Source organism: Hyperolius riggenbachi, chromosome 2, assembly GCF_040937935.1.
Source record: "Hyperolius riggenbachi isolate aHypRig1 chromosome 2, aHypRig1.pri, whole genome shotgun sequence".
Lineage (NCBI taxonomy): Eukaryota > Metazoa > Chordata > Amphibia > Anura > Hyperoliidae > Hyperolius > Hyperolius riggenbachi.
The window spans coordinates 43,438,710-43,464,762 of NC_090647.1; the positions used below are offsets into that span (position 1 = coordinate 43,438,710).

General features: G+C 45.7%; 1 protein-coding gene across 2 annotated transcripts in view; it reads right to left on the bottom strand.

The window, feature by feature from the left end:
• Positions 1–11,588, bottom strand: part of LOC137543627 (DNA damage-induced apoptosis suppressor protein-like) — a 36,777-nt gene extending 25,189 nt beyond the window's left edge. For both annotated transcript variants that reach the window (XM_068264757.1, XM_068264749.1), the window contains exon 1: positions 11,493–11,588. The gene's annotated coding sequence lies outside the window, so the exon portion shown is untranslated. The remainder of the gene's footprint in view (positions 1–11,492) is intronic.
• Positions 11,589–26,053: the final 14,465 nt, after the last annotated feature.

The window sequence follows — 26,053 nt, forward strand, 5'->3', positions numbered from 1 at the left end:
ACCTTGTATGTTTACTCATTAATCTATTGTACGGCGCTGCGTTATATGTTGGCAGTTTATAAATACAAAAAATAATAACTAAAAAGCCCCTAGTGTTAGGTACAAGTGCAGAGTTACTCAGCGGCCCAGCGGTAATTATTACTGTGAGTGACAACTCTGCTCACCCTCCTGTCAGTTCCTGCGTCGCTATCGTCTCCACCGTATGGCTGCAGGAAGACGTTTTACTGAACGGCTTCCTTTATCGGAGCAATTCACTGCAGCGATCTCATTTATTCAGGTTTTATACCCACCATCATAAACGCACAATGATAAAATCACGGTTACAATGGTGAATTGCTGCTGCATTTCACAGGTTTATACACTGGTCACTTTACTTTCTTCTGTGAACATTACTCAAAACATTTCCTTCAAAGGAATTACGTAAGTCATAAAGGAATAGAAGATGATACATGTTAGTACATGCACCGCTGCAATCTGTACTGAACTCGGCTGCTCAGCTCATTCATCTCTCTTCTCGCTCTTCCTCTGCTGCTCCTCTCTGCCAAGCTCTTCATTGGCTGCCAATTAACCAGAGGATCCAGTTCAAACTCTTAAAGGGATACTGTAGGGGGGGGGGGGGTCGGGGGAAAATGAGTTGAACTTACCCGGGGCTTCTAATGGTCCCCCGCAGACGTCCTGTGCCCGCGCAGCCACTCACCGATGCTCCGGCCCCGCCTCCGGTTCACTTCTGTAATTTCTGACTTTAAAGTCAGAAAACCCCTGCGCCTGCATTGCCGTGTCCTCGCTTCCCCTGATGTCACCAGAAGTGTACTGCGCAGGCACAGACCATACTGGGCTTGTGCTATACACTCCTGGTGACATCAGCGGGAACGAGGACACGGCAACACAGGCGGCAACACAGGCGCAGGGGTTTTCTGACTTTAAAGTCGGAAATTCCAGAAGTGAGCCAGAGGTGGGGCCGGATCATCGGTGAGTGGCTGCGCAGGCACAGGATGTCTGCGGGGGACCATTACAAGCCACGGGTAAGTTCAACTCATTTTCCCCCGACCCCCCTACAGTATCCCTTTAAGCTGCATCTACACGCGTAGATGCGGCCGCGATGTTCCTTATCAACTGAGCCGTTGATGCGGCTCGATTGATAAGATCCGACAGGACGGATCTCCCCACCGCCGATTCCCTGCTCGCTCCCCGCGAGGGGACAATGGCAGGGAATCGAGCGGAAGACAAGCGGCACGGGGACGAGCGGGAATCGAGCGGGTATTGATTCCGGGGAACGCGGAAGAGGCGATCCGGCGGCTAATTGAGCCGCCGGATTGCCGCCTCATCTACACGTGTAGATGAGGCTTTAACTCTAACCTACAAAGCTCTCCACAATCTCTCGCCCCCGTACATCTCCTCACTAGTCTCCAGATACCAACCAAACCGCAATCTCAGATCTGCACATAAGCTTCTTCTGTTCTCCTCTAGAATTACCTCCTCGCATTCACATGTACAAGATTCCTCATGTGCTTCATCCCTTCTCTGGAATGCCCTTCCACAACACATCAGTCACTCTCCAACAGCATACACTGTACCTTAGACCATTCTCCCTTTGTCCTAAGGCAAAGTTGCACTCTTACTACATATCCTAAAAACACACTGCCTCTATGTATGAATTTTCTATACTACTCCTCTTGTTCCTATATATTGTAAGCTCACAAGGGCAGGGATCTCTCCCCTCGTGTCTTGGTAACCATCATACATTTTATTCATCATGTTACTTTTATCACTGTCATTACCAATTCGGTATCATTTTTGTATTTTATCGCTAATTATGTATCTTGTATATTGGCAGTGTTCTCCCCAGGCTCTTTTAGCCGGGTGCTCCACCCGGCTAGATTTGGTGACCACCCGGCTGTTATCAGCTCACCTTCTCCTATGCTGTAAGCAGAGTTGCACACAGAAGCACCGGCCCTGCATTCTCATGTCGCCCCACCCGGCTAATTTTTCTTGACACCCGGCTACTTTTTGATGCTACCCAGCTGGTAAAAAATTCTGGGGAGAACACTGTATTGGTGTATAGGATTGTCTGTATCATTATGCACCCCATGTTCGTTTCTTACTTTTTACAGCGTCACAGAATATGTCAGCACTTTATAAATCAATGATAATAATAATTAATTCTACTTTTTATTCATCATGTTACTTTTGTCATTGTAATTACCAACTGTGTATTTTGTATATTGGTGTACACCATTGACTGTATTATTATGTACCCCATGTTCGCTTCTTACTTTGTGCAGCGCCACAGAATATGTTGGCACTTTATAAATCAATAATTATAATAATGTATTAGCAGCGCCTGCCTATGCATAAACTGGTGGAGCAGCTCCCTCTAGTGGCTGAAAAGTAATGTGCAGCTATATTCTTGGTCTTCTGTCCATTTTCAGAGAATTATTGTACATTTATGTAGCCCAGACATGAACACATTTGTTAGTACCTCTTCATAGGAAAAAACAAACAAACAAAAAAAAAAACACACACGTGTCTCTGACATAACTTGAAATTGAAAAAAGACTGGCAACCACCACTAGTTATTTTGTATTTAAAGGATACCCGAACTAAAATGTGACATAATGAGATAGACATGTGTATGTACAGTGCCTAGCACACAAATAACTATGCTGTGTTCCTTTTTTTCTTTCTCTGCCTGAAAGAGTTAAAGATCAGGTATGAAAGTGGCCGACTCAGCCCTGACTCAGACAGAAAGTGACTACAGTGTGACCCTCACTGATAAGAAATTCCAACTATAAAACACTTTCCTAGCAGAAAATGGCTTCTGAGCGCAAGAAAGAGGTAAAAAAAGGGGGATTTCTTATTATTGAGGGTCACACTGTAGTCACTTCCTGTCTGAGTCAGGACTGAGTCAGCCACTTACATACCTGATATTTAACTCTTTCAGGCAGAGAAAGAAAAAAAGAAACGCTGCATAGTTATTTGTGTGCTAGGCACTGTACATACCCATGTCTATCTCATCGTGTCACATGCCACCTCGGGTATCCTTTAAACTAGTGACATATAGGAGAATGTGATAAATGATTTAGGATACCCACATTCATGTTAATTTTCCGGGTTTCAGCAGTAAAAGCACTTCCTATATCTGTATAAATTGCTGTATATTGGTATGTAGCCCCGCCCTACCAGTGATGCTTTGCCTAGGCTGTTTATTATACAGAATCCCCCCCCCACCCTTCCATTCTGGGAGAACTCAAATGTATTTTCAGTTCAGGTCTGCCATACATTCACCTGAGGCTGGTTACAGACCATAAACCAGCATTAGCGGAGCATCGCGCCCAACGCACCGCAACGTCAAAAACAGGCCTTCAGGGAACACCGCAGGCCAAGCAGGAAGGGACGTGCGCTTGCCATCACTTCCTGTTTCTAGTGAACCTCCAGACTAAAAATCTACTCAGCAGCACTGAAAAGGCTTAGTGTTTCTTTAACAGTTTCACAGCAACAGAACTTTGTTTTTCTTACCAAAGCATCATTTTTAGCTGCATAGAAGAAAACTGCCCGGGCATTTTTCCCCTGATGCTTTGCAAAGCATGATGGGATTTCTGATGTTGTTGGTCTCCTTCCGCAGTTTTTTTTTGTTTTGTTTTTTATGAATTTGAAATTTGAAGCCTAGCGTGAGCAGCTGGGAGGTGTGATCAGGACACAGGGCAGTTGGAACTGTGTCTCATGCTCCGTCACCTCCTTTCAACCAAAAAGATGGCTGCCCCCATGAAATCACAAACATTTGCCTGTTCCTTTAAACTCCCTGGCGGTATGATTATTTCCAAATTTATTGTCCAAAAGCGGTGCAATTTTCCCTCAAGATTTTACACCCTAAAAAAACATACTGCTAGATAGATCTGCGACAGCTCTGCACATTCCACACCTCCAACGGATCCAATTCGGGATTATAACTCTGTGCTGCGGCTTTCGGTCCAGAGCCTGACTCAGGGTTACCGCTAAGGAGGTTAAAGCTACCTACACACTAAGATGTTGCGTTAGGTGCTACGTTAGGGTCGCATAACGTGCACCTAACAACGCATAGTGTGGTTGTAGCTGGACGTTACATTGAGCCGTGTTGAGCGGCTCTTCACACGTCCTGTGAGGCCGGGATGCATACTCTTGGACGCATGTGGCATCACGTGGTCCCGTCGGCCAATCGCCGCACAGAGAGGTGCTCCAGGAAGTAAACACTGCACGTCACACCGTGCAGTGAAGATTAATTAGCCATGTGGCTGGCCGAGGAGGAGGAGGGGGAATCCACCTCCTCCAATACTACTGAGCATGTGCAAACAGTCTAACGTGGCTTAGCCACGTAAAACGCACAGCGTGCAGCACTTTAAAACAACGTGAAGCGTTACAATGTAACGCAACGTGGGCACTGTGAACATCCCATAGATTTTTCATTATTGTGCAGTGGGCTGCGTTACAGGCTGCACTAACGTGCGCCTGTAACGTCTCACTGTGAAAGTAGGGTGGGTTAAAGATTATATTACCTATCTATTTTAATTAACAGAACTATTATATTACCTATCTATTTTAATTAACAGAACTAATGTACAGTTGTGTTCAGAATTATTCAACCCCCACTAAAATTGAGTGTTTTGGCGAGTTTGACATTAATTTTGATCATTTCAGTCATCTTGTTTACAATTAAATCAGTGGGGCACACAACTATAACATAACATTTATAATGAAATAACCACAAATGTATTTTCTGTGCTCACATCATCATCAGTTTTATTCAACCCCCAAGTGACTAATTTTGCTTCAACAGTCCACAGAACACTACCACAAAAGTTTTGGGATAGTGTTCTGTGGACTGATTAACCTCTTAACCTCTTCACCTCAAAGGGGTTTTCCTCTCAAAAAACCAGAGCAATTTTCACCCGTCAGCGCTCCTTCCATTCATTCACCTATAACTTTATTACTACTTATTACAGCGAAACAATCTATATCTTGTTTTTTTTTGCCACTGTATAGGCTTTCTTTGGGGGGTACTTTTTGCTAAGAATTATTTTCTTCTAACTCAGTTTTAATAAGAATAATAAGAAAAAATTTAAAAAAAAAAACATTATTTCTCAGTTTTCAGCCATTATATTTTCAAAATAAAACATGCTACCGTAATTAAAACCCACACATTTTATTTTCCTGTTTGTATCGGTTATTGCAACGTTTAAAATTTTTCCCTAGTACAATGCATGGCGCCAATATTTCATTTGGAAATAAAGGTGCATTTTTAAGTTTTGCGTCTATCCCCAATTACAGGCCCATAATTTATAAAGTAATTGTAGTATACAGTTTTTTGTATACATATTAAAAAAGTTCAGTCCCTAGGGTAACTATTTATGTATTTTTTTTTATTTGTAATTTTTTTTTTAATTAAAAAAAATAAATAAATGGTAACTTGAGGGGAGTGTGGGAGGTCAGGGGTTAATAATAATAATAAAACAAGGTAACTAGGGATAATAAACTGAAAAAAAAAAAAGAGGGGATGTAATATTACAATTTGGCCACAAGATGTCCTCAGTAGTGACTTCAGCTCCGTACTGTTTGTACGGAAACGGAAGCACTACGCGCATGGGATTCATTTATGGCTGAGCCGTCTGTATAGACGGCTGCAGCCATTCACACGGGGAATTAGATAAATGAATGGGATTTGGTTTTCCCATTCATTGATCTAGCGGCGGGAGATCGGCGGTAATGAGCGGCGGTACCGAGCGCGCGGGGGGGTGGCGCGGTGGGAGGGACGTAGTAGCTACGTCCCTGCACAGAGTTATGGCATTTTGCAGGGACGTAGTTACTCGTCCCGGGGGAGGGGAACTGGTTAAACAAAATTAGAACTGTTTGGGCCCATGGATCAATGCTATGTTTGTAAGTTGCAAAGCAGTTGCAGAATGTGACTGAACTGGAGGCTTTTGCCCTTGAAGAATGGGCTAAGATACCCGTAGATCGCTGGAAGACACTTGTGTCAAGCTATGCTTCACGTTTAGCTGTTATAACTGAAAAAGGATGTTGTACTAAGTACTAAGAATGAATGTCACTTGGGGGTTGAATAAAACTGATAATGATGTGAGGACAGAAAATACATTTGTGGTTATTTCATTATAAATGTTATATTTGTCTGACTTACAAGTGGCTCTTTGTTTTAATTTGTAAACAAGATGACTGAAATGATCAAAATCAATGTCAAACTGGGCAAAACACTCAATTTCAGTGGGGGTTGAATAATTTTGAACACAATTGTAACTTAATGACAGTATGTTTGTTTAGGCTGAAGTTCCCCTTTCAGGTATACGGAAGTGTATTGTTTAAATACACTTCCGGGCTTGCGAGGCACAACAGCAATCTCTTTTTAAATTCCACACGTGGCCTAGACCAAGATGACTACCGGGCCGATGCAAATCGACGCAGAAGCCGCGCGGTAACGTAGTTCTTGACTGGCGTGGGGAATGCAACAAAAACATCACTTCTGTTGCATCGCGCTGTAACGTCACACTATTGCACGGCGGTGGGGTGTGGTAAAAATACTGCACCACTCTGGTGTGAAAGGGCCCACAAAAAATGCTGCTGGCACTATTTTTTTTTCTCTGCAAACAAATTTGAGGCAGCCTCCGGGGTGACACCCCACCCCTATGGCGAGATCGCTGTCTGTCGTCATGTGACAAACAGCGATCTCAAGAGCCTCCGAAGACCTAAAGAAAAAGGGCAGAGAGGGTCCAGATCCCGGGGGGAGGCGAGTTATAACCACCGCTGCGCTCACGAACTGGATATACCTCCCAGTAGCTACTCTGACCCAGGCTCAAGATTACCGCTAACAAAATCTTTTTTTTTTTTTCTACACCCCAAGCTTGGGTCGGGAATACCGCCACGCAGGTTGAAGGAGCCGCCTGTGCTACTGCCCATGCTGTTTTACACCTGCGCCCCTTTAAAGAGGTTGGGGGGGGGGGTTCATTGGAACAGTGAGGTGGAGGGGGTATGTGGGAAGCCTGTGGATTATCCAGAGGCTTCTGTCTACTGAGGCACTATATTGGAACACTTTTTTCCTACAGGTATACTTTAGATGCTAGTCTAGTTTAGGGCACCCAGCAGGAAACCTCATAGGCAACAGTTATCCAATCACAGCACCCTCTACAGCACGAAGAGTTGTGATTGGCCGAATAGTGTGGGCCATGTTCAGGGAATTGCTCTATGAGGTTTCCCGATGGGTCCCCTAAACTAGACTAGAGCCACTTAAGGCTACTTTCCCACCAAGACGTTGTGTTTTAGGGGACGTTATGGTCGCATAAGGTGCCCCTAACGCAACGTATGGTGGTGTTGAAGTTGGACGTCAGATTGAGCTGCGTTATGCAGCTCTCAAAGCAGCCGCTCAAGGTTAGTGATAGGAAGTCCCGATCTTTTTAAGGATTCAAATCATTTTACTAGGGAAGCAGAAATGACTGGGTGAAATGACTAGCAGGACAGGACATTCCCTGCACTGTACATTCAGTATGTTCCTGTTTCATCCAGACAGACATCCACTGTGAACCGAATCTTTCATTGTGATGATCCGGATGATTCGACTCACAAAAAAGATCCGGATCAAATGAAGATTCGTTCATGATCCGGACAACACTACAGTCCCAACACGAGTCACCACAGTGCAGTGATTATTATTTAGCCATGTGGCTGGCCGTGGAGGAGGAGGGGAGACCTCCTCCTCCAACATTACTAAGCATGTGCAAACAGTCTAACGTGGCTTAGCCCATTATAACGTACAGCATGCAGCACTTTGTTTAAACATGCTGCGTTACGATGTAACGAAACGAGGGCACTGTGAACAGCCCAATGATTTTACATTGCTGAGTTAGGCTGCATTACTGGCTGCTGTAACGTGGGACTTTAACGTCCCACTGTGAAACCAGCCTAAGGGTTTGAACTATTGTGATCACTGCTTGCTTCAGCCGATCCTGAACAACTAATGGAAGCTGTAAGGTACTCATAACATTGTTCAGTCTGGTAGCAGATCAACCATTAGATAGATTCCTTTTTTATTGAATCTGATCAGAGAAGAGTCTATTGCTTATAGCTCCCAAATGTCCCTCTTCTGGAGGGACAGTCCCTCTTTAGTAACCCAACCCCTTTGGCCCTCTTTCCTACTCATGTGTCCCTCTTTCAGGACTAATGTACAGATCTGTGTGAACATATATTTTTCTTCTTCTGAAAAATGTGTTTGACTCTAAACTTTATTCCCATCATTTAAATGTATATATTTCTTATTTTTATAGATTAATATAAAGGGAAATCAACCAGGATAGAAAGGACCAGTGTGGTTTGAATTATAAAACATTTTTCTTATGAAATCTTTATGGTATGCATGACTAGAGGTGTGGCGGAGTTGTGATCAGGGACGTGGCTTAAGTGTCCCTCTTTCTATCTCAAAGAGTTGTGAGGTATGCCATTGCTTGACCACACACTGCACACAGATTCCCAATACATTTCAGCATGAAATCTATTGCAAATTGGCCTCCCCAAGTATAAAGTGGCCCTTCCTATGCTCATGTTTTGAAGTCTCACCTCTCCACTGGCACAAAGCCTGGCATCACATAGACCACCGGTACCACTTGGCTATGCACGTTTTGACATCACACGTGCATCAGTGTCACGTGGTACCAGTGACAGCGGTCACAGGAGGAGAACAGGAGTTGCGACAGCAGAGGGGAGAGTATGTAAAACTCTTAGTATGGGGGTGAAGGGGGGGGGGAGAAACATGTAAACGACACTTTACACTTGCGGCAGTCATCGTAATATCGAACACCATTACCACTGTGCACCCGATCAAGCCTTGACATTTTACCAGCATTTCTGATCGATCCATTCGAACGATTTAAAGTGAACCAGAGACGAAGCACCCTCATGTATTTTACCATATATATAAGTGGGAACATTAGAGAAAACCCCCTTACCTGGCTCTGTTTCATCTTCACTGCTCAGCCTGTTTGTTATAAGCCCTGATAAATCCCTGACTGAGCGTTTAGTCTGGCTTTGCACAGGAATCATTATAGCTGAGTCTGTGTTCTCTGGTGTCTTTTCAAGCCCAAGCATGCCCCCTTCTGGCTCTGCACAGGAATCATTATAGCTGAGTCATTATAGCAGAGCCAGACTGAATGCTCAGCCGGGGATTTTATCAGGGCAGATAACAAGCAGGCTGAGCAGTAAATAATGAAACAGAGAACAGGGTAGGTGTTTAGGGCCCGTTCATACTGCACGCGTTTCCATATGCGTTTTGGAAACGCGTGCGGGGGGGCCGACACGCAGGACATCAGACATTGCATAGAGTGCAATGTCTGATGTTCACACTGCATGCGTTCCGGACCTGCGCGGTCCGGGAACGCATGCTGCACGCAGATTTTGCAAAAATGCGTGGCTGTCCCATTCACTTTTCAGTGATGGGATCAGCCACGCAACGCACACAAACGCGGATGGCCATGCGTTCGTACGCGTTGCGGTCCGCACACGTTCCGCACGCATGGCCATCCGCAATTCTGATCTGAACGGGCCCTCTAATGTTCCCACTGATATATATGGTAAAATATATGAGGGTGCTTTGTCTCTGGTTCCCTTTAAGACCAAAAAAATGTAACATAATATCAGTAAGGCATTGCAGCACCGATTCTCTTCTGATTCGCTAAGATTATCAAATCAAAAGGTTGATCGAGCCGCAATATGAAGTTATGCATGGGCACCCTTAGAAATCTATCAGCTGATCAAACTGCTGGAGTTGGTGCAAAGATGACACTCTTCAGGCTGCAAGGGGAGGTTCACAAGCAGGGCTGTTGTAGATTACAGACTGAGTCTTCCTGCTGGTTTTTACTTACCCGGGGTTTCCTCCAGCCCCATAAGCATGGATGTGTCCCTCACCGCCTTCCATTCAGCCGCAGTCAACTCCCGCTACGCGGCTCAGTCAGACTCAGTATAACTGACGTCAGCTGGGGCCTTCTGCGCTTGCACAGGAAGTCTGCGCATGTGCAGAAGGTCCACCGCTGATGTCACTGAGCCGCTTACCAGGGGAGATTGTGGCTGAACGGAGGACAGCAGGTCGACGGCAAGGGACACGTCCATGCTTATGGGGCTGGAGGAAACCTTGGGTAAGTAAAAAAAAAACTGCAGGAAGACTCAGCTCTGAGTCTCTTTAAGGTGCCCATACACCTAGCGATGATGGGCAGATTCGACCAAGAGACAGATCTCGTGGCTGGATAGTGTACTGGTTAAGGGCACTGCCTTTGAATCCTGGCTAGGGTCAGTACCTATTCAGTAAGAAGTCCTTGGGAAAGACTTCCTAACACTGCAGGGTGGCCTCTTGAGCGCATCCCAGTGGCTGCAGCTCTTGAGCACTTTTAGTATGACAGCAGAAAAGCGCTATATAAATGTTAGGACTATGGTCACTCTCTGATCACAGAGAGATCTGATGGCTACCCATAGACCACAGTCTGATTCCTAATTGGTTTCAGCATGAAATGTCTCAAAAATCAACCTTGTGATGCTGCATCCACACAGGGGACACATGTAAAATGTGTCCCCTGTGCAATAAAGTATACTTTACTAGTCCACTGTCCCCCCGCCGTGGTACCCATCCATCTTCCTCTTCCACATTGCCGCCCCACGTGGCTACTGGCATATAGAACATGGAGTTCATGTGCGACGTCACAAGCTATATGCCAGTAGACACGTGGTGTGGATATACAGAAGAAGTAGATGGATGAGCACCGCGGTGGGCGCCAGAGGACAGGTAAAGTATATTTGAATACATGGTGGGGAGCTACATTTACATTTGAGGGGGGTAGTATCCAGGAATTCCGTTGTAACATCACACGCAGTTACTGCCACACACCCGATCGACTATGGCAGCCCAAGATTTCCTAATATGTCCATTCAACCAAATTGGTCAAGCTGCTGATCGGGCATGCTTGTTGCAGCACAGATTTTCATCTGATTCAACAATACAGTAATAACTAAATTAGATGGTCGATCAGCCGCAAAATCAGCAGATGTATGGCCACCTTTATGCTAGGTACACACGATACAGTTTTTCTACCAGATCGATTATTTTCAACATGTCCAATCTGATTTCAATTTTCCATTCACTTCCATGGAAAATCAATCGAAATGAGATCAGACATGGTTAAAACAATCGATCTGATTCTGGGAGGAAATCTGCCTGAAAATCTCATCTTGTGTACTAGACAGGCTTGTACTTTGGTTGGCTGTGGCCATATAACTTCTGTACACACACAAGCTGTGCCAGTGAGTGCAGCTGCACAAGACCAGGAAGTGATAGGTGACCAGAGCTGGACTTTAGCACCACACAATGATGTATCAGGAAATCAGAAGTCCAGGGGAATCCAGAAATTCAACCTTCAGTATGAATAAAATAATACGATACATAAATAAACTAAACTAATAATCTAAAACCAACTCACCCTCCAGCAGTGAACTCTGCTGCTCCTCTGCTGACTTCAAATCTCGCGCGTGCGTAACGTCACCGCCCGGCTGCAGGCCACCAATTGCAGCCCTCCCTTCTGCGTCTCGCTGCAGCCACTGGAATGCGGACGGCAGCTGGGAGACCTCCCATACACTAGAGGCCGCCGTCTGCCCTGTGAAAAGGACTCCGCTTGTCGCCCATTTTGTTGTAGTACTTTGGTATTCTCACAGTATAAGATTGGCTACAAGAAAATGGCCGCCGCAGCAGATGCCTGCATGTGATAATAAGACACTTAGTTCCTGTTAGTTGCTAAGGTGAGCTCAGCTTGGCATAGTTGCTCTGCAAAGTTACGGTGGGAATGCTGGGACTTGTATTTCTTTGAATTTGAAAAGCACAGGACTGTACTGCATACTGTTCAAAATAGTGTTACCAGTCACTAAAGGAATTATTTGCCTCCTGTCCTGATGGGATCCATGATGGACATTATTTATACCTCCCAACTTTTTGAGATGTGAAATAGAGCCCCTGTTACACCGCTAATTACGCCCTCCGTCACAGCATACATTTGAATTCGCCGCCGGGAGACTTGGGCGCAGGATAGAGCCGGTATATGGCTGATCCTGCTGCTGCACAAGTCCCGGCCGTGTTAATTACTATTCCCCCTCCAGGTCCACATGGATAGTGGGGGAATTATATAATTCGGCTTCCAGCGATTGTTGGAGGCCGAATTATTGTGTTTTTTAAGCAACCTCGGCTCCGTCTTCTGACGACACCGACGTTACTCACTGAGTGCCGCTCAGTTGTGATTCCCTTTATAGTCTATGGTGGCGCCGGCTGCGCCCAAATCTAGCAGCGCCAAAAAGCACTGCTACGCCGTCACACCCCAGTCACGCATACCATAAAGATTTCATAAGAAATATATGTTGTTTTATAATTTAAACCACACTGGTCCTTTCTATCCTGGTTCATTTTCCTTCATATTAACATTTTAAAATTAAGAAGTTTTGAATCAGGATGATAGGATGGCGAATTGTAAAAAATGGCCTGGTCACTAGGGGGGTATAAACCTCTGGGGCTCAAGAGGTTAAGCAATACCAGTTGCCTGGCAGTCCTGCTGATCCTCTGCCTCTAACACTTTTAGCCACAGACCCTGAACAAGCATGCAGGAGATCAGGTGTTTCTGGCATTATTGTCAGATCGGACAAGATTAGCTGCATGCTTGTTTCTAGTGTGATTCATACACTACTGCAGCCAAATAGACAAGCAGGGCTGCCAGGCAACTGGTATTGTTTAAAAGGAAATCAATATGGCAGCCTCTCTCCGTCCCGCCCCCCTCTATATATATTTCAGCTTGGAAGATACATTGTGGTTTGGTTGTACTTTACTCCATCTGGAGTGAGGTGACATCATCCTGCACTGTGCACACACAGCATGTGACTCCCTCCAGATCCCGCCCTCATCTGCTCCGCAGGATGTATGCACTGTGCACACAGCACGTGACTCTCTCCAGATCCCCCCCATCTGCTCCGCAGGACGTATGCACTGTGCACACAGCACGTGACTCTCTCCAGATCCCATCCCCCCATCTGCTCCGCAGGATGTACACATGAGGAGGAGCGACCACTGAGGCCATGGCTGGAGCTCATCTGGTGTTTTCAGAACTTCTGATCATTAATGGACTGTGACTAAATCTGTTCCCTTGTGACTTTCCACGATAGACCTCCACATGTTTGTTATAGAAAACCAAAGGAGAAGCCAAACCGCGGCACTCAATCAGGCTGGAGTCTATCAGGAAGCCGGAAATACTTCAGCCTGACTTTTACATCAGTCAATAACTAACTTGGTATATATTTTAACCCTTAAGCAGCCAATTTATTTAGTGGCTTGCAAGTGCTCCAGGCCAATTTATTTTAGCTCATTTTTTGTATATTTTTTATTTGTTACATTTCCCTGCTTCTAACTAGTACTGCTGTACTGTGAACTTATGGCCACTTGTCACTAGGGGGAAGTGTGGGACAATAATAGAGGACTTCTGCTTTCAGTTTCTACACTATATTTTCTGCTAGCAGAGAGAAATCAAAGCGTTCCAAGAATTTACAGCACAATGAGTTCTGCCGACTGAGGTCAAAAGCAGTGTGCTTATCTCAAACAAGATAACTCTATTGAAGCTGCTAATGGGTTAAAAGCCTATCTACACTTTCATTTCCATATTGCATACATTTGCATAAAATAAACATAAAATAATGAATATCCTGGTGCATAGTCACACCCGCTCAACTTTTGTCCTAAAAATTAGACTCATTGATACGCTGATTCCCTGAATGTGCCACTGTAGCTCCTCCCATGAAGAGTGCGTATTGGATTTGGAGCATGCATGTGTAAGAAGAGCGTGCATTAGGGAGCACTGGCGATAGCCTAGCTACCTGTCCCTGCTCAAGTTTGCATTTCCCCAACAGCTGTTGAAGAAGCCCCTAGAGCTCCAGGCTCACTGTCGTGTGACTGCGCCTGGAGCTCTAGTGGACAGTTGAAAAGCTACCGGGAACAACAACAAAACATTTGTAAAGCGCTTTTCTCCCATAAGACCCACAGCGCTTGTCTCAGATCTGTACACAGTGATGTGTACAGGGTAAAAAGTTATGTGATCATAAATGTCAGACTAAAGAGGTGGCTTTTCAGTTTTGATTTAAACATGTCCAGGGTTGGAGCTGTCCTGATTAAGTTTGGCAAGGCATTCCACAGGGTAGGGGCAGCATGACAGAAAGCTCTGGCTCAAAAGGTTTTTAGTTGGACTCTGGGGGTGGTCAAGTTATTGGATCCTTTCGATGGTGAGAAGATGAAAGCTGGAGCGAGGACAGGTACCTATATTGTCCCTCAGTGTGGGGGTTGCACGTTCTAGAAGTCACCAAGGGACTATAGAGAGTGCCAAGGACTAATCATTTTCACAGAATGTATAAAATCACTTCTGCAAATGAGATCTAAAGCTGGAGCCTCCAATACTTTTGGGGGGATTTGAGCACAGTGTAAAAATGCCGCCCCAACCAGAATGAGCCCTTTAAAACGAGCGCGTTTTCATTGTGTGGCGTTACCCAATTCTACTGCAGGGTAACGCTAAAACAATGAAAGTCTATGGTACATTTCATACCTGACGCTGTGTGATGCACCAGAAGTATTGCATATGACGCGAAAGCGTTACCGGGCAACATTCGGGTGACGTGCGTTGACAGGAAGTCATGTAAATCAATGGCAACGCATGTATTAAAAAAAAATTGCATTCACATTCCGGTGGGCATGCGCAGAAGCATATGTTTTCAGTACACTTCTGTGCAATTCTTGTTTCAGCCACAGGAAGTGAGAGCTAGGGAGGTTCACTCATAGTTAACCTTGAGAGTCATACGCTAGAGATTCACTTATAGTTTTGCTTGCAGCCAGAAGTGAGATTACAAAGCCTATTTTTAATGTTGCAATGCGATCATCTGTTCGCACCGCACCTATAACACTGGTTGCTGGTGTGAAACCGGCCTGAAGGATATTGAAGCATGATATCTCTGCAATGGTGGGTCGTAGAGACCCCAAATATACAGGGTTAGGGTGGGGGTAGGGGAGGTCACCATGGTTATGTCCAAGCCTGATTTCAGATGCCCAGCTCAGCTGGTTCCCATGACGTGGCATATGAAGTCCATTCACTATGAAAGAGATGTGCAGTACGCTTGTGTGGTAAACTGACACAGTGGTGTCCACAACAATGCCTGCATGAGTGTCGGGGGGCCTCAAAGGGTACGTTAGTAAGCTCAGGGAAGAAGCATCAGTAGCAATGTAGCTAGATGAGTCTTGTGTGGTATCTGAATGCCATAGATCAGTAGCGTCTCCTTAACCCGATGACGTAGCCATCCCACGTCATTATGCTAGTGGGACGTCACTAATGCGCATGCGCAGTGGGACGTACAGGTCATTAAACAGCTGATTAGCAGCTGATGTTGGGAAGACCTGCACAGTTTGATGATCACTTTGAGCTGCCCAAACACTGGACGCTCCAAAAGGACTACAACACCACTTCTCCATATGGGGAATACATTGGAAATCCCCTACAGAGAAGTGGTGTAGTCTATTTGGCTGGCGGCTTCCGGTGTGCGTTCAGCTCAAACTGATTACCCAAATGCACAACTCTCCTGACAGCAACTGCTAATCAGTTGTTTAATGGCCTGTACGCCCCATTGTGCTTGCGCATTAGTGACGCAGCACAAGTGTGATGACATAGGATGGCAACGTCATCAAGTTAAGGAGATGCTGAAAATGTAGGGCACACTGATACCACACTGGCAAGAGAGTGGATGAGAGGAGCATGCCACAGCTCCTAACACATCTCTATAGAGAGGCTATCTTTAAAAAATGTCAGTTTATTTTGTTCTCCCCTTCAAGGGAATAAGCTGAGCGTTATTCCCGCCAGTGACAGGAAGCCTAGTGGTTAGGTGATGATGGTGATGGTTCTGTTTATTTTTTCAATATTTTTTTTTTAATTGGGAACAATATTTGGTTGGCACAGTAACCATACACATATTACAACATTTGGTCATATAAAGGCATTACAACCAGTTCCATGCCATTTTGAAAAATAAACAGCTTAGTAGTTGAAAGTTGACTGCAGTTAGTGAAAACTATCACATCAGATTATTAATGTTTGAACTTAATTAACTAAAAAAATAAAAATAAAAAAGAAGTAAACAAACATAATTAGCACATTCATTTCCATACTGCAACATTTCTCAGAATATAATTTTATAATAACAAGTTCCTGTTCCTATGCTCAGGGCTGTATGTAAGAGATAGCGGAGATGCTGCCGCAGTGGTGAGCGGCATGGCGGCTCTCTCCGCGTCTCGGCCGGTGGCCTCCGCCGCGCAGTTACATGGTGGAGTTTTGCCTGGTCCTTCAGTTGCACATAGACTGAGGGCTACGCGCGCGCGCGCCAGGTGACAGGACCTTTGTGCGAATAGAAGGGGAGTCAGCTGATCGGCTGGTCAGCTGACTCCAGCAGTGCTCCTGATTGGCTGAGTGACTGGGGCGGCACTGTGGGGTGCTCTCGGTATATATAGGACCTGCCTTTCAGTAGCTCCTCGTCTGCTGTTGCAAATGCTACGTGTTAGCACTCAGACCTTAGTCAGATCCCAAAGTGTGCTAGAACCAGCAGGAGCTGGGGATCCACACTTAGTCAGATTCTGTTGATAGCTAAAGTACTAATTGAATTGTATTATTTGTTATGACCTTCTGCTAGCCTTGACTACTCTTTTGCTTACTGATTCTGTGCTTCTGCCTATCTGATCCTGTTGCCGACTTAGCCTGAACACTACTCTGATTTAAGCCTTCTGTCTTTGTACCGTATCTGTCCGTTTGTTGCCGAATCTGCTTGTCTGACTCTCCTGCCCTCACCAGTGAGCCTAGTCCCTGGTGAGGGATTCTCTGTACAGCTTAATCACCTGCTCCTCAGGTGACCAGTAGCTGCAGTACAGTCTTAATCACCTGCTACTCAGGTGACCAGTAGCTGCAGTACAGTCTTAATCACCTGCTCCTCAGGTGACTAGTAAACTACGGTACTGTCCTCATCACCTGCTCCTCAGGTGATTAGGAGCTGCAGTACAGTCTTGATCTCCTGCCCCTCAGGTGATCACCTGCTGCAGTACAGTCTGAATCACCCGCTCTAGGGGTGATCAGTATACGTTGTCTTACTGTGTACCACCCGCTCCTCGGGTGAACTGATTACTAGTTCATCTGCATTTCCAGCTTGCTGGAGTGCTGATCCCTGTGTTCTATAGAGATATCTCCCTCTACCAGCTCCTCTGGGGGAGTTGGTATCTCTATCTGTTTTACTGTTGCACCAAACACCTATCTTTACATCTGGTTGTCCTGTGTCTCGCTATACTCGCATTATTGGTGATTCTGCAGATCACCACATAATCAGGTATAGTATCTGTATTATTGGTGATACTGCAGATCACCAATAATCAGAAAATCTGTTCTTGCTGACACTAATCGTTACACTGTAGTGTTAACATTCTATCTATCCGTACTGATCTGGCTAACTATCCCAACTCAATTTTTGGGCGTACCTTATCCATCCTTACCATTTTTTAAGAAACGTATTGTGTTTCCCTTGTGAAAGAGCAATTTTTTTTTTCATATTCACAATTTGAATTCATTATTTTTATGACTTATTCTATTCCTCATTCATAGCTAATTTACTAATAACTCTTAGTTATTAAGAGAAACAGCCCTCATCCAAGTCTGCAACGATCTGCTCATGGCAAGGGACAGAGGGGAATGCTCCACCCTAATCCTGTTGGATCTCTCAGCTGCTTTTGATACAGTTGACCATGAAATCCTGCTTAACAGACTGCAGGAGTACTGTGGCATCAGTGGATCAGTCCTCCAGTAGTTCAGATCATTCCTGACTGACAGAACACAGAGAGTATCCCTAGGACCTATAATGTCCAAACCTGCACCTCTACAATTCGGAGTGCCACAAGGATCAATCCTATCCCCTCTGCTGTTTGAAATCTACATGTTGCCACTCGGTACACTTATCCAACGACATGGCCTGACGTACCACTGCTATGCCGATGACACACAGCTATACCTGTCCTTCAAACCTGGTGGAACAGACCCTACCCCAAAAATAAACTCTTGCTTAGCTGAGCTTCAGGCATGGATGAATGATAACTGGTTGAAACTGAATGCTGACAAAACTGAGGTCCTGTTTGTCCAAAGCCAGTGCTCGCCATCAAAACAGCTCTATCCTAAAGCAACACCAATAAGGATTGGGAATTCAGACATAAACAGCTCCAACCTTGTGCGCAGCCTTGGCGTACTAATCGATGGGGAATTGAGTTTCAGAAACCAAATTTCATCTTTAGTTAAATCTTCCTTCTTTCATCTGAAGAACATTGCAAAGATTAAACATCTGATTCCCCCAGAGGATCTTCCAACCCTAGTCCACGCCTTCATCACATCACGGCTGGACTACTGCAATGCCCTTTATGCTGGCCTCCCCAAAAAAGACCTGCGTCGCCTGCAATTAGTGCAGAATGCTGCTGCCAGATTGCTAACAAACCAGCCTCACCACTGTCACATTACACCGATCCTTCGCTCACTGCACTGGCTACCAGTAGAATGGAGAATACTCTTTAAGATTGGACTGCTAACATTCAAATCCCTGCACAATCTGGGCCCTGGATACATGAAGGACTTGCTGAAGCTGCACCACACCTCTCACAACCTCAGATCAGCAAGTTCTATAAACTTGGTCACTCCCAGAGTGCACCTCAAAAAATCTGGAGACAGAGCCTTCTGTCATGCTGCCCCTACTCTTTGGAACTCCCTACCACACCCAGTAAAGACAGCACCATCCCTGGAGCTATTCAAATCCAGACTGAAAAGCCACCTGTTTAGCCTGGCATTTCCAGATTTATAAAATTCTTCCTCTGTACCACGATGGTCGGAGCCATGCTTATGCGCTTTGAGTCCCACGGGAGAAAAGCGCTTTACAAATGTTATTTGTTGTTGTTGTTGTTGTTGTAGTTAGAAATAGAATTATTCCCTATAGTGCCCCGTTAAAAAAATAAGTAACACCCCTTAGCATGAATGCCAAAACTAGAAGTAACAGGTCATGGTACTCCTGGCTGATGCATGGTGAAACCCAATGATATGACTTCATGCCAATGTTCTAAATATCACACACTTCTGACCCAACCCTAACTACAATCTCAAAATGTAGCTCTAAGCTAAAATAGCTTCTCAGCAATCAGACTGGCTCTTGTTTTAGACAGGGCCTCTTTAGGGGCATCATGGCTGCTGAGAGGCACTTTCTTATGCATACATGAAATGAAGGTGCCTGGAAAAAAGGGTGCAGGGGATTGCCGCTAGTAGAATATCAACAATTAGTCATCTTCTACTGCTGGATTCCATAGTAAAATATTGGTAATATTTACTGATATTTTACTACAGCTAAACTGAACCCTATTCTCACACAGAACCCACTCTGGTGGTGCCTAACCCTAAGGCGTACATTTGAAATAGCCGCTACATGAAATGGGCGCGATTATCGTGTATTTAATATATCGGCTATAAATGTATTGTTACATTTATGTAGCGGTTATGTTTTACTTGTGTTATTACGTGTGTTTTCAATAGCAAATGATGTGGTCTTATTTGTGTTTAATACAGGTGCAAATTTTGGCAGACTAATTTTTCAATCTGATAAGCGGCTAGCTACAGGAGGGGAAATATACCAGCCGGAGCAGCAAAAGGCAGCTGCAGTTTGCAGCTGTAGAAAGCTGCAGATCAAGCACCTGGCACCAAGCGCTTACTATTGTTATGCACTCTCAGGTACATCAATGTTTAAGAAGCGCTACATTACTATCACCTGCACAGAGTACATATCCTGTTTTTCAGCAGCTCCATTAGCTTTTCATTTTGAGAGCTGTTGTAGCCGATATTAGTACTAAATCCATTTGCTATAATTTGAATGCCTGTCTGTAAAGTAGAACCCAGAGCAGATGCGTGGTGAAGGGTGCTGTGGGGTGAAGGGTGCAGCAAACCCTGACATCTCAGATCTGGAACAGAGCCCTGACATCTATACAGAGAGAACAGATGCTGGATCCCGGAGACCAAATAGCGGGGGAGCTGGGTGCCGCTGCAGAACACCAGCTATATAGTTTACATCGGGTGAGCATGAGCAGAGCACACAAACTGCAGAAGAAGCTGGGAGCTGAGAACTGTGGAAGGAGCTGAGAGTCACTGAAGTGTTATGGGGGGAAGGGAATAGAAAGCTCGGAGCTCTCTGCTCCAGATGCCCGAGGACTCTCTGCTTCCTTTGCCCCATAACACTGCAGTGACAGTCAGCTTCCAGCGTATGTCACAATTCTCAGTTCCCAGCTTGTTCTGCACTTTTGCTTGTAATCTGCAGTTCACATCTCACTTCAGGGGAAAAAATGCTGAGGAGAAACACATGTAGCCGATGCAACTGTAACCATTGTTTACTTTAAAAGATACATTTTAATAATGTAACAAATACAGGAATGTCAACATACGCAAGCAGAGAAAACGTAAAGTGCCAAAGGCAGGGCTGCTGCTGCAGCAGGTGTATATTGATTTGGTTCTAGCTAATATGTGTATACCTGGCTGTTACTATATATAATGTATCATTGCGGTGTATTAAGTCAGTCTACTTTAGCAGTATGAGCAACTCTGATTTGGGCTAGTATCTGAAACATATACATTGTGCCCAAATTCTAAAAGTGGCTATTTACATTTATCTACATGTAGCCAATATGAGAATCCCTGGAACTGTATATAGTGTACCTTTCCAGTGTTAGTTCTGATGTGGTTCTGTATCGTAAATATTTAGTAATTCATTCAGTTGCAAAGCTCATCTGCAATGGCATTGGACAAGCTTTGATTGCAGACAAATACTTGGCTATCAAGGTGAAAGGATTGCTGACGCACCTAAATCAACCACGGCACATCACATAGCTGTGTGTCTACAAGATAGGTATGGAAAGCAAACATTTGCTGCAGAGATCGGCAGAGGCTATAAGCCGGTAGACAGCTGGGCAGAGAGTCACAGTGGCTATAAGCTGGCAAGCAAGCGCTGCACAAAGCCTCAGCAGGTATGTGGGCTGTACCTACACTTAGCCACACTTACTCCAGCACCTTACCCACTGAGTGCAGACTCTACATATAGTAGATTACCACAGCTGTGCTCCACTCATAGCAACTCTTACTCAGGTACTCTACACATTGTGCACAAATAAAGTTATTTAGCTTTGCCCCATTTCCTTGTGCTCATATAGTCCTTAGCCGACACTCGGAGCAGCCAGCCACTGTAGGTAATGAAAACCCTCTCCCCCCTCTCTCTCTCTCCCTCTCCCCCTCTCAGGGCCGGGCCGAGGCATAGGCTGGAGAGGCTCCAGCCTTGGGGCGCATTGTAGGAGGGGGCGCACAATTCATTCAGCTGTCATTCCTAATTGTGTTTGAAGCAGAAAGAAATAAGAAAAGGGGATACATAGCAGTGACTGCAAGCCAGATAACTAGATATTAAGGTGTTGGGGAGGTTGTGGGCCCTGTGGCACCTCTTAGTGTAATAGCAATGAGTGTGTGACAGCTGGGGTGGGAGGGATGGAGGGGCGCACTTTGGTGTCTCAGCCTTGGGTGCTGGAGGACCTTGTCCCGCCTCTGCCCCCTCTCTTTCTGTCTCCCCCTCCCCCCTCTCTCTTTCTCTGTCTCCCCCTCCCCCCCTCTCTCTTTCTCTGTCTCCCCCCCCCTCTCTTTCTCTCCCTCTCCCCCTCTTTCTCCGTCTCCCCCCCCCTTCTCCGTCTCCCCCCCCCCCTTCTCTCTTTCTCTCCCTCTCCCCATCTCTCTTTCTCCGTCTCACCTCCCTCTCTCTCTTTCTCTCCCTCTCCCCATCTCTCTTTCTCTCCCTCTCCCCATCTCTCTTTCTCTCCCTCTCCCCATCTCTCTTTCTCCGTCTCCCCTCCCCCCTCTCTCTTTCTCTCCCTCTCCCCCTCTCCGTCCCCCCCCCCCCCCTCTCTCTCTTTTTCGCTCCCTCTCTCTTTTCCCCTCTCTCTCCCTTTTCTTCTTCCTCTCCCCCTCTCCATGAAAATGTATCCCAAAAAGGAATACCCACAAGGTAAAAACTAAAACTATGATCAAAATAGCCACCGTGAAAGTGTTCATAACAGCCATAGGTGTTACTGGAGGATCATTACAGTGATCAGGCCGGCATTACTAAACCCATGATCACATTAGCAATAAGGGATAACGGAGGATAATGTATACAAAACCACAATCACTTTAGCTGCTATCAAAGTATTCATTATGGCAATAAGGAATTACCGGAGGATACTGTATACAAAAACTCAATCAGGTTAGCCGCTATGAAAGTATTCATTTTGTCAGTAAGGAATTACCAGAGGATAATGTATACATAACTGCAATCATGTTAGCCGCTATGAAAGCATTCAATACAGCAAGGGACTACCGGAGGATAAAGGTATACCTGCAGCCAGGTAAGGAATAGCCGCATACTAGCCCAAATTACCCTGCCTGCGCAGCGATAATGACTATAGTGGTAAAGTTACACTGGAGTAGTAGCCGCACCCAAATTAACTTGCATTATTATTAATATACACAGACACGGAGGAGAGCAATTCACTTTACATACAGTATAGCCGTTACATGTGCCCATATCATACAGTCTGCGCTGTCACGAGCTTATGTAGCCGATAAATACATTGGCTGAATAGCCGCGCCTAATTCATCTTGCGCTTTAATTAACGGCTTCGAACCCTAAGACCCCCCCCCCCCCCAGTGGTGCCTAACACTAAGACCCCCTCAGTGGTGCCTAATAGAGATGTCGCGAACCTCCAATTTTCGGTTCGCGAACCGGGTTCGCGAACTTCCGCAGAAGGTTCGGTTCGCGGAAAAATTTGCGAACCGCAATAGACTTCAATGGGGAGGCGAACTTTGAAAAATAGAAACAATTATGCTGGCCACAAAAGTGATGGAAAAGATGTTTCAAGGGGTCTAACACCTGGAGGGGGGCTTGGCGGAGTGGGATACATGCCAAAAGTCCCGGTGAAAAATCTGGATATTACGCAAAGCAGCGTTTTAAGGGCAGAAATCACATTGAATGCTAAATTGCAGGCCTAACGTGCTTTTAAACATCTTGCATGTGTATACATCAAACAGGGAGTGTAATTAGAGTACTGCTTCACACTGACACACCAAACTCACTGTGTAACGCACCACAAACAGCTGTTTGTGTAGTGATGGCCATGCTGGACTACTGCGCAACATGGCGTGATTGCTCTTCCTCACTCAGTGATGTCAGGTAATGTGTGACTTCCTTCTCAACTTTCCATGGCATTGTTAAAAAGCTTACGTTTTGTTTTTAATTTACATTTTCTACTTGCTGTGTACTTGTTCAGTACCGCTACAATGAGAATCCTGTGGAGGCGGGCAAGTCTGCCATTGTGACCCCGGGTAATGGCCGGGGAATGAGAGGTTTGAATCCGGTGTGGAGCCTGAGCAACGGCTACCACTACACATCCAAGGAGGGCAGCGGGCAGGCATGCACGCCCGCCCGCCCCGAGGTAGTGACCAAAAATAACAATACAGGAGGAGGACTTTCGAGGCCCTGCTGTGTATTTGAAATGAATGTACTTTAAATCCTTTAACGAGAACCAGTTATGGCGGGCAAAGATGACACCACATTCCTTTCACGAGAATCATATGGAGGCGGGCAAGTCTGTCATTTGTGACCCCGGGTAATGGCCGGGGAATGAGGGATAGAATCCGGTGTGGAGCCTGAGAAACGGCTACCACTACACATCCAAGGAGGGCAGCAGGTAGGCATGCACGCCCGCCCCGAGGTAGTGACCAAAAATAACAATACAGGACTCAGGAGGACCTTTTGCGGCCCTAATTGAAATGAACTAACTTTAAATCCTTTAACGGGAATCCGTTATGGAGGGCAAGTCTGCCATTGTCACCGCGGGGAATGAAGGTTGGATTCCGGCCCGAAGTGGGAGCCTGCTGAGACCCATGCTGTAGCTGCCCTGACCGTGCTTTGCAGACCAGGCATCTGTGGTCAGATGGACCCTTGAGCCAGCGGAAGACAAACCAAGTCGAAAGCATTTGCCAAGAATGTTTTACGGAGGGCAAGTTTTTTTGCCCTTTTTTAAAAAAATTTGAAAATGATAGATGGTTGTATTTTTAAATTGTTTGAAAGTTTAGATGGTTGTATTTTTAAATTGTTTGAAAGTTTAGATGGTTGTATTTTTAAATTGTTTGAAAGTTTAGATGGTTGTATTTTTAAATTGTTTAAAAGTGTATCCATTCTTCCTCCCCCCAGCCACGAACAATACCATGGGAACGTGGAGCAGCAGAAGCCCCCTGTGACGGCTGCCACGGTTGTTCTCCGCTGCTTGTCTTTTGAGGGGTGCTTCTTTTCCTCAGGTGTTCTTGCCATAGCTGTTTGTGACTTCTTTCCAGGTGCCTTCGTAAAGCACTTGTCCCTACGTGACAGTTGGCCTTTCCACGGCTCAATTTTTGCTGGCAGAGACAACAGATGGCTTTGCTCCGATCTGAGACACACACGTGAAAAAATTTCCAAACCGCTGAGCCCCCCTGGGGTGATGGCGCTACGGTGGCATCAGCAGCAGCTGACGTTGAAGGGCATGTGTGCTCCCTGGCCATAGCTGGCGATACATGGCACCGGACACTGCCCCCAGCTGTTTCTGAGGACGAGCTCCCTCTGCTTCTATCATGGAGTCGTCTCCTCCTACTCCTCTCTGACTCCTCCTCTGAACTGTCCCCCTGGTCATCCTCTACCGGGAACATATGTGGTATCCGTATAATCGTCATCATAATCCTCCTGGCCAGCTGCGCTTTCCTCAGACACCTCCTCAAGTGCACCAACTTCAGGTGGTCCACCATCATCCCCATCCACACACGTTACGTCCATACTATCGCCACCTAACTCAGACGTATGAGGTGGTGTACCTGCGCCTTCTTGTTGTTGTTGCAGTAGTGGCTGGGAATCAGTGATTTCACCACCACCACCAAATAACTCCTGCGAAGTGTCAAATGCAGCGGATGTGGTGCTTGTTGTAGCGCTGGTGGCTGCGGGAGATGAGGTGTTCTGTGTTAAATACTCAATCACCTCCTCACGATTTTGGGAAGTGATGGCACGTGCCTTCTTCTGAGCACTGTATTTTGGGGCAGGTCCGCATGAAATCACAGCAACACCACCTCGCACAGCCACAGACCTGCCGGTGCCTGGTGGCCTTCCTCTGGGTCTGCCTCTACCTCTTCCTCTACCTGGTTTGTCCATTTTGTCCATCTCGGGGTATGCTAGCTATATGCAGTGAGGTGGGTTCTCACTCAACACAACAGGTAGTTAGATGCAGTGAGGTGGCCAGGTGGGTTCACACTCAACACAACAGGTAGTTAGATGCAGTGAGCTGGGTTCACTCAACACAACGCTAGGTATATGCAGTGATGATGTGGGTTAAGTAAACACAACAGGTACTGGGTAGTTAGATGCAGTGAGCTGGGTTCACTGAACAGTATACAGTAAAGGTACTTAAGATGCAGTGAGGTGGGTTCTCACTCAACACAACAGGTAGTTAGACTTAGATGCAGTGAGCTGGGTTCACTCAACACAACGCTAGGTATATGCAGTGATGAGGTGGGTTAAGTAAACACAACAGGTACTGGGTAGTTAGATGCAGTGAGCTGGGTTCACTCAACACAAAGCTAGGTATATGCAGTGATGAGGTGGGTTAAGTAAACACAACAGGTACTGGGGTATATGCAGTACTGGGTAGTACAATGTGCAGCTCCCTGTCACACACACAGGCAGTCAGTCACTGAATGTGCTGGGCTGCTGGCAGTGGCACACACACTATCAATTAGCAAGGCTGTGCATGCAACAAAAGTGTCAGAAAAAAAAAATGTACAGGTTGAGCTCTGAAAAGAGCGGTTGCTGGGTGCTTTAAAAGCAATAT